Raw genomic sequence first — 17,556 nt, forward strand, 5'->3', positions numbered from 1 at the left:
AGAGGACCCACACTACTCAATTTTAAGACTTATTACTAGGCTGTCATAATCAAGACAGCATAAAATTGGTAAAATAGATGCATAGATCAATGAAACAGAATAAAAAACTCAGAAATAGATCTGCACAAATATAGTCAGCTGATCTTTAACAGAGGAGCAAAGACAAGTCAATGAAGAAAGGACAATCTTTTCAACAGATAGTGCTGAAACAATTGGACGTCCATGTGCAAAACATGGACCTGGACATGGACCTTACAGAGTGGATCATAAACCTGAACATAAAATTCAAAGTTATAAAACTTCTGATGAAAATATAGGAGAAAAATTTAGATGACGTTAAGTTTGTTGATGAGTTTTTGTTTGGTTGGTTGTTTTTTGTTTCATTTTGTTTTGTTTCATTTTTGCCATTCCTTCAGTATGTGGAAGTTCCTGGACCAGGGATCGAACTTGCATCACAGCAGCCACATGAACCACTGCAGTGACAACACTGGATCCTTAACCCACAGCACCACAAGGGAACTCTTGTTGATGAATTTTTAAGTGCAAAATCAAAAGCACAATCCATGAAAGAGAAGATTGATCGTTTAGTCTTTAATAAAATTAAAAACTTTTTGGTAAAAGTATTAGTAAGAGAATGAAAAGATAAGTCACAAACTGCAAGAAAACATTTGCTGAGTACATATCTGATAAGATACTTATATCCAAAATATACAAAGAACTCTTAAAACTCAACAATAAAATGTAATTTTTAAATGGGCAAAAGATCTGAACCTCATCATAGCAGACATACAAATGGCAAATAAAAATATGAAAAGATGACGAACCTCATTTGTCATTAGGGAGTCAGAAATTAAAAGTTATGAAATATCACTGCACATCTATTAGAATGCCTACAATCCAAGTTACTTTCAATACCAGTTGCTGGCAGGGATGTTGCAGAGCAACAAGAATTCTCATTTGTTGCTGAGGAGAATGTAAAATGATACCAACACTTTGGAAGACAGTTTGGCAGTTTCTTACAAAGTTAAACATAGTTGTATCATGTGATTCAGCAACTGAGCTCCTAGGTGTTTACTCAACAGATTGCAAAACCTATTTGCACATAAAACCCAGCAGGCAAATGTATATAGCAACTTTATCCATAATCATCAAAAAAACTGGAAGCACTCAAGGTGTTCTTCAGTAAGTGAGCAGATAAACTATGGCACACCCTTATAACAGAATATTATTCAGTGATTAAAAAATGTTTGAGTTAACAAGCTGTGAAAATATATGGATGAATTTTAAATGTATACTGGTAAGTGAAAGAAACCAGGTTAAATGGCTACATCCTTTATGATTCTAATTATGTGACAGTCTGGAAAAGGAAAAATACAGAAATAGTCAAGATCAGTGAATGCCAGTGGTTCGGGGATTTAAGTGGTAAGGCACAGGAGACCTTTTAGGGCAGTGAATCTATTCTGTAGGATATTGTAATGGTGTATACATGACATTATGTGTATGTTAAAGCATATACAATTTTGCAGCACACAGGGTGAATCTCCATGTATGTAAATTAAAAAAATTGGAAGTTACATAGTGGCAGGGGGGTTGAGGATCCAGTGTTTGCTGCAGCTGTGACTCAGGTTGCAACTGCAGCTTGGGTTCAGTCCCTGGCTCAGGAACTTCCACATGCCACAGGTGTAGCCAAAAAATATTTATTTACAAAGTTAATCAAACTGAAAGAGCTCCCAGTGGTCAAAACTGGACAATTTGAGCAGCAAAATAAATTAATATTAGTTATAATAAGGGTTTAAAATAAGTATCTGTGAGTCTTGATATAAATTACTGAATAAATAAATGGAGAAATCAGTTATTGGATAATTGGGATTCTATACTATCTTCATGATTTTCTGTAAACTAAAAAATATCCTAAAATAAAAAAGTTATGTTTTTTTTTTAAATATTTAAGGCATGCATTTGATGTCTGTACATGTGTCAAATACAGATGTCTCTTGAACTGGCCAAGTGCCAGGCCTAATCTCATCAGATCAGAGGCCTTCTCCTGAAATCTCTGCCACTAATTCAGGACCAGGAATTCCACCTAATGCTTTACTTTTATTCTATCATCCATCCCCACCATAACCCCACAGGGACAGTGCTTTTCTTCAGATCTGTGAATGAGACTGATGCTGAGAGAAAATAGGCGGCTTATCAGAATTCTGTAGCTCATAAATAAGATTGGAGTGGAAAAAAAAATCACCTGTGGACTTTACCTCTTTACATTTTCTTTTCACATTATCAGATTCAGGAGGCCTTTTAAACTATGTTGTTACCTAGAATTAAATCATTCTTCATTACTCTCTCAAAATTTATTCTTTAATCCCTTCAGGGTTCCTTTTCATAGTTTACTGTATCTTTGAGACCAAACTCAAAGTAATTTAGGCATCTCAAATATTCCTCAAGTTATCTCCCTGCCATTTCAATGATGTCTGCTGCTCAATTTAGAATTGAGTATTTAGTGGTGAGAATTCAATGTAATATTTAGGATGACAATTCAAATTCATTATTCCTCACAACCTTTCAAATAGGAATTGAAGATGCCCTGGAAAGAAAAATCTAGTAAAATTAATTTGAAAACATCTAAACAGAATTACGAGAGGATAAACAAATACTTTAACCATAAGAGTTAACACAGTTGTTAAAAAAATTCATCGTGAAAGCTGCCACTGTTTTACCCAGTGGCCGAGAAAAACAAGGAATGTGATCAAATTATATGTCTCCTTTGAAGAGGGAAAAAACCAATATCTCAGAGAGGCAAAACCTTCCCCAGTTCTAGATTCTGAAGAATTTATTATTTAGGGTATTTCAAGAGTTAGTAAGATAAAAGAATCATTCACAATAGTTTCACAGCCAATAGGGAAATAAAATTTATATGTTTGTTTCTCATAAAACCTGACTAGAAGACAGAAGCCATAATAGTAAAAGGCAATTCTCTGCACATAGTTATTTGTGATGATATTGTCATGTGGTCCATGTGTACAGTAATGTATTCCAAATTTTATTTCACTTTGAGACTATGTTAGACAACCAAGAGCAGTGTATAGCTCTATGAATCTATGGATGGGCCTGTCTGATGTGACAGTTAAGCTGAGAGCAGAGTGAAATGGAGATGCCAGAGATGGGAATACCTGGAAAAGAGAGTCTATACCCAGGAAGAGGGCACAGAGAAGCTGTGATGCCCGTTATTTCCCATCTCAGGTAGTAAATAGATTGAATAACAACAACATTGAAATAGTGAGACAGAAATTTTAAAGGAAAGATGCTAAGGCTTGTCCTGGTGTGACCCCATTTCACATTATGGTGCAGCAAGAAGCCTTTTTGCCTCCCTTTGATCATGTAGGTATTATTACGATGCAGCTCTTGAATAAGTAGTTTAATAAAACTGGAGACAGTGTCCTTGAAAGATGTAAACAGACTTACATTTTTCTTGAAATGTTTTTCCATAAGATGATAAAAGTTTTGAGGGGAACATACTTGTTCCTTCCAAAAAAAAGGTTGGAATGAGAAACATTAATTTGCTATTTATTAAACAAATTTTTTAAAGCTAGGAACAATATTGAAATGTAGTATTGAAAGAACCTAGTAAAGCAACAGGCCTACCTTTGTAAAGAGTGAAATGTATGGTAATTTTATTTATACTTTTAAATCATCTCTGAACTAAAAGGTAAAATGAAGAAAATAATCTGTGAATGGACAATGGCAGGATTTAGATGTTAGCAGAGAAAAGCATTTAAAGAGGTCTTCTTGCCTTATCTAGCAAGAGGCTTAGGACCATGGATTTTGAAGCCTATTTCCTAGAATAGAAAGCTTTATGTTGTTACCCTAAGGTTACATCATACAACAGTCACCAAATAAATATATTCCCAAACTAACAACAGTTCTAAGAAATAAGCCTAGTGCCTCCTATGGGGGTTTATTTTATACCTTTTTTTTCAAATAACAAAGCATTTGTTTAAAAAAATATTTGATAAATGGAGTTCCTGTTGTGGCTCAGCAGTAATGAACCCAACTAATATCTATGAGGATGCAGGTCCAATCCCTGCCCTTGCTCATTGGGTTCAGAATCTGGCGTTGCCGTGTGCTGTGGTCTAGGTCACAGACGAGGCTCAGATCTGGTATTGCTGTGACTTTGGTGAAGGCCAGCAGCTGCAACTCTGATTCATCCCCTAGCCTGGGAACTTCCATGTGCTGCAGGTGCAATCCCTAAAAAGAAAAAAAATATATAGTAAAATAAACTCTTTCATTTATCTTAGTGCCATTGACTAACTCTTGGTTAGTTTCTGAACAACTTAAACGTGCTTTTACATTCAAATTATATTTTATCATGTTCAGGGGATACATTTATCTGTCCACAAAATGTCCTCCATCAGACTTGCCAGGTCCTTCAACCAAAAGAGCTATCCTGTACCAGTGAGAAACAGCCTATAGTATTTAGATTTTTGTTTTGTTTTGTTAAAAAAAATTTAATTGGAGTATAGTTGATTTAAAGTCTGTCAATTTCTGCTGTGCAGCAAAGTGACCCAGTAATACATACATACATACATATTTATATGTATACTCTTTTTCTCATACTATCTTCCATTATGTTCTATCCAAAGATATGGCATGTGGTTCCCTATGCTGTACAGTAGGAGCTCATTGCTTATCCATTCTAAAGGTAATAGGTTTCTGGGGGCTGTGCATACATCTCCTTTCCTGTTGATTTGATTTTTGAAGCCATTTTATTGTCCAGTAGATTTGTCATTATCTCCTTTTCTGTAAGGCCTTCAAAATCAAGGATTGTGTCTTACTCACTTTTGTGTCTCTAATATCTCAGCATAGTTTGCGGCCTGGCAGTAGCACTCAGTAAATGTTTGGTGAAAGAATGAATGAGTGGAATGAATGAATGAATGACTAGACAGATGAATGATGCCTCACGCTGCTGCTACCCATTTACAGCTCTTCTTGCTGGGCTAGATCCGTGATGTTTGTAATCTCTAGATGCTCTATTTTTCTTATTTTATGATCTTCCTTTTTCTTATATCCAAAAAATGGTGCATTACTTAATTCACTTGCTTATATCATTGGCTATCTTTGGACTGTATATTAATGTTGAGAATTAAATTATTTGCCTATATTCCAAGTTTTTTTTTTAATTCCATGAGAGACACTAAAAGGAGAACACACAAGGACTTTCACACTCAAAAAATGCTTCTTTCAAGCATAGTAAATGGTGAACTATAAAAAGAAACCTCTTTTCAGCCTTCAGTGTGGAGAGGAATAAAATAAGAAGACCTGTGTTTTGGAGTCAACAAAAGATTGTATTATGATTTTCCTCCTGTGGGTGCTTCATGTCACCCTGAATATCCTTGTGTGTGGATACCACTTGTGTGTTTTCTGTTTAGGACCAAGAGGGAAAAATGTTTAAACTGAGATACCCTCTAATCAGTAAAAGGCCTGCTATTCTAGTTCCTTGCCCTCTCCAGGCCCCACAGGTAATACAGGCACTGATGCCCTAGGTTCCTGGCTGCAGGAACTTCTAAGCATTTTCTGAAATGAAAAACAATACAAGTCCTTTATGCAACTCCATGCTGTTGGTTTGATTTAGATCCCAGGAGATGCTTGCACTGGTCTTAAATTAAATTGGTAGAGGAATGTTTGCTCATTTAAATTCATCCTTTATGAAGCTCAAAACTTGGACTGTGGTGTTTTCATAAAAGAAGTATTTCATGTTTGTGAATTTATTATTTCATCCTGACATTATAAACTGTAGTCTTAACTATTTGTGATTGAAAATCATCACTCTTTTTTTTTTTTTTTCCCTCTAGTTCAAGCATCTGTCCTCAAACCCTTGCAAGTTTTTGCTGTTTTATTTTGTGAACTAAGAATTCTGCTTGGGATAAAGAGGCAGATAAAAGATAACATGTAGGAAAACCTCTAATTCTTGAACTTGTGTTAAATTTTCTGGGTTTCTTTATAGTTTATTCTTTGAATATCTTATATTTCAAAATCCATCATTAGAAAAACTGTAAACATATTGATACTTAGGGTAAAGTATATGAAAGTAATTTGATAAGCATAAAGAAATATATACAGTATTATCATTAATAATAACTTTACTAATCAGACCTGAAAAATTAGGCCTGAATGAAACAAGTCATGAGAAATTGAGGCCTTTGGGTAAGAGAGGCAGTTGTAGAAGCGAGAATATAAAACTATTTTTCTTTTCTTCCATTTTACTTTATAATCGTGAAGTAGTCCTTAAGATTGCTGACCACATGCACAATTTTCTTTTTTAAGAAAGTGCCATTCTTAGTCTAGCTGTAGGTGCTCTGTTTTTGTATATTAATTCCTCTTATTCTTAGTTTGCAATAACATGCCGTCTTTGATTTCTAAAAGCAAATCCAATAGTAAGTAGAAGTACCTATTTCTGATGTTGAGATATAGCAATTTCTTCTTCCTCTCACAATAGTATGCTGCCCACAGTGTATTAGTGTGTGTGTGTGTGTGTGTGTGTATACATGTACCCGAACATAAATGCATTTGTATGAATCTCAAATGCAGGCATTTTCCATTTCTGGCCTATTTCTATCTATTTCTTTTTAGCTGGTGCCATAATTTTGGCCCACCTTTTGGTTGTTTCTGCTGTATTCCTGCGCGAAGATTGGACTGTGATGGAGAGGTGGCCCCAAAATGGCCTTATTGAGCTACACCATGCATCACTGCAGTGCTGACCTCTAGAGGATATAAATGATGACACTGATGTTTAATGAGCACTCACTCTCAAATACCGTACTAAAAGCTTCACAGCAGTCCTTACAACATAGCCATTTCATTCACGTATTATGGATGAGAAGACTGAGGCCAGCAAGGTTAAGTAAATGCTAATTGTTCACCATCCTTCTTTCCTGACACACTACAGTGTAACTGGCACCTAGGACAGTGTCTGGCACAGTACAGCGTCCATAATACGTTGTTTGAATTAACACGTGAAGATGTTTGCCCCGGTGAGTGACAAAGCCATAAAGGAATCCATGGCATCTGATTCCAAACCCATTCACCTAATCTTAAACCTGTGTCAGAGGGAAGCTGTTAAAATCATCCTAGAGAAACAAGCCCAGTAATGAAGACCAGAGCGAGAAGGCAGAAGAGGAAGAGCAAGGAAGGGGGAGGGGGTGTTGCAGGTAAAGATGAATCCAAGGCAGGTGAGATGAAGGCAAGTAACTGAAACTAGGAAAAACAGAGATAGTCTAGACAAATTCTGGAGAGACAGTTGACTCCCACAATTGAATTTTATAAGGAGTTCTTATTGTGGCTCAGAGGGTTAAGAACCTGACATAGTGTCCTTGAGGATGTGGGTTCCATCCCTGGCCTCGCTCAGTGGGTTAAGGATCCAGCATTGCTGCAAGTTGAGTCATAGGTCGCAGATGCGACTTGGATCCAGCATTGCCATGGGTGTGGTGCAGGCCGGCAGCTGCAGCTCCACTTTAACCCCCAGCCTGGGAACTTCCATATGCTGCAAGTGTGGCCCTATAAAGAAAAACAAAAATGGATTTTATGAATTGTTGGCATATGTTTTTGTGGTCAGCCTGGGTTAGCTGTGAAAAGGGAAGGTACTCTCCCAGCTCTCCTTCTCAGGCTGGGTCACAGGAAGGATGGACCTGGCCAGAGTTTGCCCAATTTCAGATAAACGCTGTTAAACTGCACTGATGTGTGTTTGCGGTGAGATTTATGGCTACCTTTCTCATCCACACGCTTCCTAGAGCTAGCTTAGGCACAGCAGGACCTCCACATCACAATGGTGCCATATTCAAGAGAGGATCCATCAATACCGTGATGGTCTCACAGCCATGGTACGGGAAAGGTCATAATCTTATTTTATTTTATTTTATTTTTTTTTTTTTTTGTCTTTTTGCCATTTCTTGGGCCACTCCCGTGGCATATGGAGGTTCTCAGGCTAGGGGTCTAATTGGAGCTGTAGCCACTGGCCTACACCAGAGCCACAGCAACGCAGGATCCGAGCTGCATCTGCAACCTACACCACAGCTCACAGCAACGCCGGATCGTTAACCCACTGAGCAAGGGCAGGGATCGAACCCACAACCTCATGGTTCCTAGTCGGATTCGTTAACCACTGCGCCACGACAGGAACTCCAGAAAGGTCATAATCTTGAGCAAAGTATACTATTTGGAGCCCCCCCAGCGCCTTTGGGATCACATTAGAACTTTGGCTGGACCTTCAGTGGTCCATCCAGATAGTGTCAAAGCACATTCCAAGAACTAGGGATGTCCCTCTTTGACTGCTTGTCCTAATAAACCAGGCCCTCCCCAAACTCTGCACCCAGCACAACCAGCCCCAGGACACTCACCATTTCAGGAAGGTTCATTAGAAAAGGGTACCATTTTTCTCTCCCTGCCAGATCTCCATCAGGCTTAATAAGAACTGAACTGTCACAACCTTGTCAAGCTTGAGAACGTTTGATAAATGTGCGCAAATATTCATCACAGGCACTGTTCATGATAGCAAATAACTAGGAACAGTATAAATGTCTGTCAACAGGAGAATGCTCAAATAACTTGAGATGTATCTTCATAGTGGAGTATTTAACCATAAGTTAAAAGGGAATATAATGTACTTGATGAACTTCTGAAATAGGTTGGCATCTATATATTTAGGGAGAAGCTTGCCACAAAGTTTAAAACAAGGATACTCACAGAGCCAGGCACTGCATCTATCATATAGTTTCTCTGGTCTAAAAACATCTTTCTTTGTAGGAAGTCAACTTAGGGGAAAAAGCTTGAAGTATGTGGTGGCACTGGGACCTTCTTTGAGGTAAAGACAATGCTAGTAGCAGAATTCTGATGTGAAGTTGATGGTGGGAATTATTCAATGATCATGAGGTCATGGGGCTTTAAGAGAGACCAGAGTAACCAGTGTGTTGCAATAGAGAGCAGCAGTCTTTTGTTGCCTTCCCATCTGCTTACTTCAATATTTTTGTTTCCAAGGAAGATGAGAAATATCCTTATTCACTGGGGCAGTCTTAGTCAGGTGAGCAGCTGGGCAAACTGGACAGGGTTTGGCTACCAAAGCTGTTGCACTGAGAGCTCTCAGAGGACAATAGCTATCACCATACAGTCAGACACAGGTCACCTTTCAGTATGACTGGAGCCGGGTGCAATGAGGGAGCTTGGAAAGCCTTGGCTAGTTTCTCCCCAAGGGATGTTCTTGGTTGTGGAGTTGTATCTCCAAGTACTTGCTGGCCAAGTGAACTAGCCCTTCACAGTACTCAGGTGGTTCATCTAATAGTTCATCCTTTCTTGAGGTCTCATAAGGGGATAAACATAGGCAGATAGTGGAGGGGTTGATAGAGGCCATGAAGAGGTCTCTGTGGGTTCTCATGAACATCTCCTATAATTATGTCAGAATTGATGGGACTAGAGAATTTGGTGGGCTTGGCTGTTATTGCAGGCTCAGCACACAGCCTTGCCTTAGTGTCTTCATGGAGTGGCCCAAGGTACCACCTTAATCTAGTCATACAATCACACAAAGAGGAAGTTCAGTTTGTGGGCTGTCACCTTCCTCACTCCAATCCCTATGACTGTCAGCACTTCCACCAGGATCTCAGATGGTCAGTAGCGATTTGACCATTTTTTGGTAGACCATTTCTTAGTAGGCCACCAGCAATATTGTAGGATACTGTGAATAGGATGCCTCTACTGACCCCCAAACAGATTAGGAACCTTTAATCATCTTGTAATTATGAAGTACTTCAAATTCAATAAATAAGGAGTTTCCGTTGTGGCTCAATGGGTTAGGAACCCGACTAATATCTATAAGGATGTGGGTTTGATCCCTGGCCTCGCCCAGAGGGTTAAGGATCCCATGTTGCCCCAAGCTGGGTGTACGTCACAGATGCAGCTCAGATCTGGAGTTACCATGGCTATGGTGTAGACCTCAGCCTCAGTTCCGATTTGACCCCTAGCCCAGGAACTTCCATATGCCATACACGTGGCCATAAAAAAGAAAAGAAAAAGAAAGCAATTTGTTAGTATCCAGTGCAAATCCTGTGATTTCCTTGATCCCATTTTCGTGAAAGACACTTCTCTCTACTTCTTTCTAGTATAAGAAAAGAATCATTATTCATTCCATTCTCCCAGCACACTGGGTGTCTGGTATGCTCAGCTACAGTTGCAGTCAAAACAAGGAGCAGGGCAGTGTGAGGGCTTTCCCTATTAGGCTTTGGAGCAGCAAGTGCCAAGGTGTGGGTGGAAGTGGCAGATGCAGCTGTTCCCACAACTTTGCCGACTACACGGACAGATGACTGCTGGGCACATATTTCTTCATGTACACGCTAAAGGCAGTGTGGTTAGGAGTCCCAGACTCTCTAGGAACCTGTGACCACTTAATTGCTCACTGCGTGGGGACATGGGGGTGGGAAGAAGCCTCTGGAAGCAGCAGTCTGCTTTCGGAGGTCCCCCACCTAGCCTGGAAAAAAGTGAGCCTGACTCTCTGCCTGTGTGTAGTGAGCCTGGAGCCAGGAAGAATTCTTCCCTTCACACAATAGAAGAAGCCAGACCATAACGACCAGAAGTGTGCCCCAGAGAATAATGCAAGCATGTTCAGGTTGGTCTGCAAAGTAAAGAAAGCTTCAGAAGAGGAAGGAGGTCTGGAACCTTAAGAAAGGAGACGTGGGAAGTGGGGAAGGGAAGGGTAGCACGTTAAGGGCATCAGTAACTAGAGAGAGTCAGATGGACACCTACCCACTACTTTGAGCTAATCTAGGAAAAGACCAGTCTAGGACGTGGTTTTGGGCACTTATAGAACAGCCAGTTAATACAGGCCTCTAAAGACTCATGTGAAATCGTAGGACTGGTTCTAAGTTGACAATAAATTGCCATTCTGCCTCTCTCTCTACCTCTATGAAAGCCCTCCCCCCTTTTTTTGGTCCAGTGCTTTTCACCATCCTTTATATTGACAAAAAGGAAATCCATTACTAAGCCGATCATCAATTCACAAATTATTTATCTAGAGGGAAAAACTTGTTGCCTATTTTATTTATGGAAAGAAAATTCTTTTTTAAAAAATGCATTGTGATGGTCACAACAAATTCATAAACATGATAGCTGCTGAAAGCACAGCTTTTATTATGGCCAAGTCAGTCCTCTGCTAATAATGTTCTTCAAGAGAGTAGGATAAAGATATGATAACAATTAAATTAAAATAACAGGATGGGAGCTCCTGCTGTGGTGCAGTGGGTTAAGAGTCCAACTGCAGCAACTTGTAGGCAAGGATTTGATCCCCAGCCCGGCACAGTGGATGAAAGGATGGGTGGTTGCCGCAGCTGCAGTGTAGGTTGCACCTCTGGCTCAGATTCACTCCCTAGCCCAGGAACTTCCATATGCCGAGTGTGCAGCCATTAAAAAATAATAATAAAATAAAATAACAGGATAGCTTCAGTCATTCTTGTAACAATTTCATTGAGATTTAGTTCACAGACTATAAAATTTACCCTTTCAGAGTGTACGATTCAATGAGTTTTAGCACAGAGTTGTACAGCCATCACTGCTATCTAATTTAATTTTAGAACATTTTCATCACCCCAAAGGAAATGCCATACTTTTTAATAGTTACTCCCCATCTCCTCTCTCCCTTCCAGCCTTCAACAACTTTAATTTACTTCTCACATGGATTTGCCTGTTGTGGACTTTCATGCAAATGACATAATCATAGGATAATGTGGTCATATGCAACAACACATGTATATGTGCGACTGGCTGCTCTCTTGTAGCATAACGTTTCCAAGGTTCTCCCATGTTGTAGCGTTTATCAGTTCTTCATCCCTTTTTATGGCTTAATAATATTCCACAGTATAAATAAAACCACATTTTGTTTATCCATTCACAGTGGATGGACATTGGTTTCAGTCTTTTTCTACTAGAACTGATCCTGCCCAGATGACCATGACTTCAAAGAGGTACCTCATAGCATATGTAAATCCATTTCTCTTAGCATTGGGAAACCTTATTAAATCAATGCAAGACCAACTGCCTTTGTCACAATGAAAAGAGCTACTTTAACACTATCATAACACTCTTGAAAAACATACACAAATGCTTCCTTTTGGCACATTTTCAAAATGTGAGTTACAGATATTTACCAAAGAGAACAGTCCTGCAGATAAGAAATGATCTCACTAAATTACACTGTTCTGCATAAGTTTAGAAGTGGAAAAGCAGAGTAAAATATTGTTACTGTGTTTGCCATATCCAAGACCAAGTAATATTGCCTATTTTTTTTCACTTCCATATCTTTAGTGTGATATAATTCATTCTGTTCAAGGTCAGTCTCTAGGCCTCCTAGATATCTTTGGAATCTGAACCTCAAAAACACGGTTGACATTTCAAGACTTGAGCAAGGATTTATATGAAGTCACTATTTTTTAAATTGGGTTTCATCTAATAAAGTTGACTTGCTCTGGGCCCAACAGCAAGAGCATATGCATGCTTGCTAGAAGTGGATATAGTTTCAGCCATTTGGGGAAATTTGCACTGCTCTTGTGGGTATCCTGCTGGGGTCTTACACACATTCCTGTCACACTCATATATCATGGGATTCATTGTTGTCAGTGGACATTCATGATCTACTGAAAACCTTGGGGTAAAACCTTTCATCTTTTCTTATCAGACTCTACAGTTATACCACAGTTTTTGAAATGAATATTCATCAAAAATATTAGTTAAGAAAATTCCTGTCAAAAATACATTCTAGGGAGTTCTCTGGTGGCTTAGCGGTTAGAGCATCTGGTATTGTTGCTGCTGTGGCTCAGGTTGCTGCTATGGCAGAGGTTTGAACCCTGACCCAGGAACTTCCGCATGCCATGAATGGACCAAAACAAAAACAAAAACAAAAACCTTCTAATACTTTTCCATCAGACCCAAATTCATCTGTTAATTATCAGAAGCAACTATTGTCTTTTTCAATATGCTTTATTAAAAATCCTTCATTCCCAGGATTCCTTAGTATTTTAACAACATATATAGGGTCCAGAAAAAAACCTACACCTCCTTCTGGTCTCCAGTTCCTCATCACAGCAAAGCAGCTGAAGACAGTCAAAGGCATCTCATATCTGTGAGGCTGTTGGACAGCCAACTCTGAAGTTGTGGGGGGAGGGTTTGTTTGGTTGGATTTTTTGTTTTGTTTGTTTTTTTATCTTTTTAGGGCTGCACCCACAGCATATACGAGTTCCCAGGCTAGGGGTAGAATTGGAGGTGCAGCTGCCAGCCTACACCACAGCCACAGCAACGTGGGATCTGAGCCGAATCTCTGACCGACACTGCTATTTGCAACAACTCTGGATCCTTAACTCACTGAGCAAGGCCAGGCAGGGCCTCATGGATACTAGTCGGGTTCTTGACCTGCTGAGACACAACAGGAACTCCTGAAATTTTCAATGATACATAAAACAATCTGAATTCAGAGCCAAATACTTGTTATTTGTGGGATTAATACCTTGGTAATAATCTGGTTCAGGTCCAGCCCAATTTTGTGTTGCTCTCTTCCACTTGGCATGCTAACAGTTGGCTAGAATTATGGGCAAAGGATGGCATGGGATTGACTTTGCAAACCCACTAAGTAGAGAGCAGTGTGCTAGATTCTGTGGAAGGTATAACCATGAATTAGCAAAAATACATTGTACCATGGCAACGTTCTCTCCATTAGTGCCCAAATCAAGCCCAGTACAGGACAGTCTCTGTTTTGGGGATCCTCTAATTCTGTCCATTCTGCATCCAGTTAATTATATAAGGGCAGAAGGAAGTAGAAATAAATGGGATTGATACCCAGTCATAACTAGCAATAATACGAAGTAGGATTAGATGTAGTCAATACAGAAAGTATATATCAAATACCTTGCTTTCAAGACAGTGTTTGTTACTTTCATTGCATTAATCTAGATTTTCTTCTAGTTAAATTTGGACTCTTGTGTCTAATTTCATTCTGCCATGATCGTGATTGTATATTGGTTATATTCTGCGCTGTGGCTAGGTTATTTCATTTTAGGACTCCAGGTAACTTATAAGTGGTACTACTTATGCAGAAGAGAAATTGGGTTATTTATCTCTTCCGGAAATCATTAGGGTTTGGATTCTACGATTTCAGAACTTCATTAGTGAGAAATATGAAACAAAGTGGGCAATGATTTCCTACTTTTCTAGCATTTTTTGAAAAATCAAAGAGAAGGTAAGCAAAGGTAGCTGCCAGGGACATTGGCCTTATCCTTATTCTCCACCACCATTTCTTTTTTCTTTTTTTCTTTTTTTTTTTTTTTTTTTTTTTTTGTCTTTTTATGGCCACACCTGTGTGGCATATGGAAGTTCCCAGGCTAGGGATCAAATCGGAGCTGCAACTACTACCCTGCACTGCAGCCATAGCAACTCAGGATCTGAGCCGAGTCTGTGACCAACATCACAGCTCACAGCAATGCTGGATCCTTAACCTACTGAGCGAGGCCAGGGATCAAACCCACATCCTCCTGGATGCTAGTTGGGTTCGGGTTCGCTAACCGCTGAGCCACAAGTGGAACTCCCTCCACCACCATTTCTGATCTCCCTCTGCTCATCTCCATCTGCGAGGCTGAATGAATGGGTGGTCGCCAGGCTGTGCAGGCCATCCATCTCTTGGACCAAGGCTGTCCACAGCGCTGCCAACACTATCTTGGCCAGAGATGATAACTGCCTGTGAACACCATGCTGCTGTGGACTGATTCTTCTTCCTGCAGGCTTCACTCGTCCCCATCCACAACAAAGCTGAACCGTCAAGAGCATTCATGGAACATCAGACCAAGTTGTCAAACAAAGATGTTTTCATTCCCCTTCTCAGCTCTGTTAAGTGGATCTCTGTTCTGTTCTATTTTACAATAAGTCATTTTCACCAGGAGTGGATACAGTGCATATTACTTGCCAGGAAAACATGGAGGGGAGGCAGGAAGTAAGGGGATTGTCCCAACACTAGCTCTCCACTTTGAGGATCTGTTTCAAGGCATATTTTCCCACCCAACCCCTCACTCACAGCTCTGGTTGTCTTGGCTGTTCAAAAGTGCAGGAGGAACCGGCGCTCGTTTCCAGCATTGCTTTAGCAAAATTTACAGCATGGAGTTAATGCATGTCACTTCATTTCTATTACATAGCCTCCCTTTCCCCCTCAAGCCCCATCGTGAACAAAATTCTTACTGTGATCTATTAAGCAAGCAGGAGACTTTAAACTTTATAATGCAATAAGAGTGAAAATTTGGGATGATAAAAGTTAGTACACATGAGTGAGTTTGTCTCTCCAAATCAAGGAAATAAATTAGGTTCCCTGCTTTGTAGCATATGGTATCCTCAGAATTGCCTTCATATAATTATAACTCTGTTTATTAAAAAGAATTATGTAACAATATGGTTGATTTATTCTGATGTGATTGGCTTAGTAACTTAATTGGACTGAGCAGTATACCCGAGATAAAATTAATTTCATTAGCTGATTCATTCCAGGGTGGCTAGAATCCCTCCTCCCATTTGATAATCTTCAGAAAAAATGTGCAAGCAAACAAGCCAGGTTTGGGAACAACTGGACACCTATGTGACATAATGAGTAAGAGAGGAAAGAGGAAAAACAGAGCACCTCTAGCCAGAAAGTTGAAAAATAATACTTTACCTCAGGCTCTTAACACTCCTACCCCCTGCCAAAAAAAAAAAAAGAAAGAAAGAAAGAAAGAAAAAAGGACAGACTTTGTCTAAGGTTACTGCAATTCTGGGACCCTCTCTTCCTCAGATCACAGGACCCAGTTTCCAAACTCTCTGCTTCCTGACATGCTGCATCCTCTTTGGTTGCACCTTTGCAGTTGATCTCCAGCTGCTCAGATTCTTAGGGCCATCAGGGTCCTAAAGTGAAAAGCTGAGCGTGAGTCTGAGCCCAGCATGGGCCAGTTTACATGCCTCTTTTCTGTGGATTCAGAACATCATTGTGCCAAATCGCACCCTTTCACAGAAGAGGATTAGAGTGAACAGAGATAGATGGATTAGGGCAAAAGTACCACAGTCATTGCAAAAACAACAGAGACTCTGTACATCCAGATAATTCTAGGGGCAAGAACTACATCTCCCCATCTGCTTCCTATCTGTTCTTCCTGCTTTGGGGTGTTTTCTTCTCATTCTAATCCATTCTGTATAGTGCCACTGTATTTTACATGATGGCTTTTGTTTGTTTGTCTCTTTCTTTCTTTATACTTACATAAGATCTTGCCTCATTCCAAAGAAGCTTCACGGCTACTAGGTTGATCTTGTACCACATCTTTGATCACCTGTCATTTTCCTACTTGAGAGCAGGTGGCTTTCTATCAAAGAACCTGCAGAAGAGAATCGCAGTTCCTCAGCCTGGCATCCAGGTCCCTCTGTAACCTGTTCCCACCCTATTCCTCTGCCCTTGCCTAGCATGACCCCATTGTGGCACACCTGTGCCAGAGGCTGGGATTTTTTGCCATTTCCTCCCTCTACTGTTCCCTTCTTCCTCCTTTGTGCTCTCCATGCCTTAGCTCATCTCAGCATTTCCAAAATAATTCCTCACTGCCTTGCCTTACTGTTTCCTATATGCAAGTTTTCCTGATCAGCCCGTAATTCTCCATCTTCTGAATATGTGTGTGTACAAGATTTTGGCATCAAATATCATAGGTGTTTGTATATGTCCACTTGTTTCATTACCCGGGGGCGGTGGTTCTCCTTCCCATAGCTTCCTAGCACAGCAGCGTGGTATGGAATCTAAGATGGATTTCAGCGTTTACTTGTGGCCTGAATGAAAGCATATTATAATTATCATCATCATTATTATTACACTAGTGATTGTGGTTATTATTGTGTTTTATTTTTATCATTGATACAGTGCTTTGTTGTTTCTGCTCCTCAGGCAATAAAAACATTGCCCGTGGAAACAGTAATTGCAATCTGTTCGCCATCCTACATCCACTGTTTTCAGAAGCTTTAGCCCACTGTTTTAAGAAGTTTCTGCTCTTAAAGAAATAGACCCTGTTTCCCAGGAGTTCATTGATTGTTAGGGCCAAGATGTCTTTCAGAGTTTGCTGACTTTCATTGTACTGTCTAGTGCATCTATGAGTTGCAAGCATACAAGCTCTCTGAGGATGGTGTTATAGGTTTGTCCATCCCCAAAGACGCTGATGAGAGATAAAATTCCCAGTGCATCTTATTCTGTCCCCTTTGATGTTGTGGTGCATGTGGCAGGAGTGATAACATATTCCCCCACAAACTGGGCTAACCAGGCAGAACAAGGGAAGGGAATTCAGACAATCCCCTAGGTCTGACTCTTTGTTTTGGTGTAGTTAGATCAGAGTTGCACTGCACTGCATTGAACATGGGCGTTTTGATTTCCTTTGTTGTAGGAACAAAACTAGGAAGGAGAGAATAGAACAGAGGTGTTTCTACAATGAGCATTGCATTGATGGAGGAAATCTGTATTGGACAAAAGATCCATTTATCAGTGCCATG

At 39.9% G+C, this 17,556-nt stretch overlaps 1 protein-coding gene across 1 annotated transcript in view; it reads left to right on the plus strand.

Moving 5' to 3' along the window:
• Positions 1-17,556, plus strand: part of NXPH2 (neurexophilin 2) — a 119,899-nt gene that overhangs the window by 29,900 nt on the left and 72,443 nt on the right. The gene's annotated exons all lie outside the window — the stretch shown is intronic.

Source organism: Sus scrofa, chromosome 15 (assembly GCF_054392235.1).
Source record: "Sus scrofa isolate SSC_HxYL_T2T_F1_AM1 chromosome 15, Sscrofa_HxYL_maternal_Yorkshire_Landrace_v2.0, whole genome shotgun sequence".
In the NCBI taxonomy this organism is placed as follows: Eukaryota; Metazoa; Chordata; class Mammalia; order Artiodactyla; family Suidae; genus Sus; species Sus scrofa.